Source organism: Stegastes partitus, unplaced genomic scaffold (genome assembly GCF_000690725.1).
Source record: "Stegastes partitus isolate 25-593 unplaced genomic scaffold, Stegastes_partitus-1.0.2 Scaffold880, whole genome shotgun sequence".
In the NCBI taxonomy this organism is placed as follows: Eukaryota; Metazoa; Chordata; class Actinopteri; family Pomacentridae; genus Stegastes; species Stegastes partitus.
Window position 1 is genome coordinate 283,951 of NW_007578611.1, and position 1,913 is coordinate 285,863.

Consider the following 1,913-nt stretch of genomic DNA (forward strand, 5'->3'; position numbering starts at 1 on the left):
GCCAAGGCTCACTGATGCACAAGCAAAAGCTAGTCCATGTGGTCTGATCTCACAGAAGAGCACAAATTGTTCCAGCAGCTTAGTTCTGCTATGACGGAAAACTGTCTGAACCCACATGTGCTGTGCAGCTGCAGACCAGTCAGAGTGTCCATGCTGACCTATGAACACTGAAAGTACCTACTATGGGCACATGAGCATCAAAACTGGACCAAAGAGCAATGGAAGGAGGTTGTTTATTCTGATGAACTGCATTTTGAAAGATGGTCACTGGTTCATGTCCCGGTGAGGACACCAGGGATCTTTCTGTGTGGAGTTTGCATGTTCTCCACGTGCAGCGTGGGTTCTCTCCGGGTTCTCCGGCTTCCTCCCACAAGGTCCAAAAACATGTTGAGATCAATTGGTGATTCTTAATTGTCTGTAGGTGTGAATGTGAGTGTGCTTTGTTGTCTGTCTCTAAGTGTGGCCCTGTGATAGACTGGTGACCTGTCCAGGGTGTCCCCTGCCTTCGCCCTCAGTCAGCTGGGACAGACTTCAGGCCCCCAGCAACCCTGAAGATGAAGCGTTGTATAGATAATGGATGGATGGATGTTTACCCTGGAATGAGATGGCAGCAAAATGCACTATGGAAAGAAGGCAGTGTGATGCTCTGGCAATGATTTGCTGGGAAACTTTGACTCCTACTTTGACATGCACCACCTACATAAAAATTGTTGCAGAAAGCATCCACTCCTACATGACAACAGTACTCCCTTATGGCAGTGGCCTCTTTCTGCAGAATATTATGTCCTATCACACTGCAAACAGATATTTTCCTCAAACCACTCCTGAACAGAGAGATCAAGTTGTTGACTCCGTGTCCAAATATCCCAGATCTCAGTCTGATTGAGCATCTGTGGGATGCACATCCATGAAGGTGACAGTGTACAGTTTACAGGACTGAAAGGATCTGCCGCTAATATGTTGGTGCCTGATTCCAGAGGGCATCTTCGGAGGTCTTGTGGAGTTCATGGCCCGGTGGATCAGATGGCACGAGGGAGATTGACATGAGAGTAGGCATTTTAATGTTGTGGCTATAATTCTATATTACTAGCGCTTCAGAAAAAAGCACCTTGCAGCTTTACGGCTCTGTATGTTTTACGAGAGGGAAAGTACACTGAAAGTCAGCTGAGATTTCTCCCCTCACAGCAAAGAACAACAGTTCTGTTCCCCAGCTGCCTCACCAGCTCGCTGTCATATGGCCGTGTGGCCTCTCGGTGGCATGAGGCCTGAATGTAGGTTTACAGCACCTTTGTTATTGATATCATTCTTTGTCTCACTTTTCCTGTCTCGGAGAGAAACAGGCCTCTAAGTTTGGCCCAAAAGACTCTGCCCTGCTGAGTGTAGCATTAAATATCAATACATGTTTACGAGGGCCCGTAAATACTCGATACAGAGAAGAAGCAGTTAAATGGAGAACCAAGCGGTGCATTTCTTCCATGTGCATGAAGATGGAAACTGGGGCGGAGGAGGAAAGAAGAAGGAACGGAAAAGAGACATAAATGTAAAGGAATATGAAAAGAGCACCGCAGGGTATCAGATAACTACCCACCTGTTGCAGCTATTGTTGGTTGTGTTTCTGTTTTTTTTTACAGCCTAAACTATGTCAGGTTTCCCAATCTGTTATGCAGCAACATCCTTCATTTTCAGCAACCATTAATTAATGATTTTATTTGTGTTTACCAAGCAGAAGCACTGAGGAGCGCTAAGTATCCTTTAAGTTTTCACTCTGCTTCATTTTCCGAGCAATCAATTATTCATGATGTTCTAATTCTTACAGAGATTTAAGGATTAGGGAGTGATGAAACACTGTAGATTTAAAGGCAGAGTACACAGCGCTTAAACAAAAGGTCCCATAAAAGTACAGCTCTAGTGAC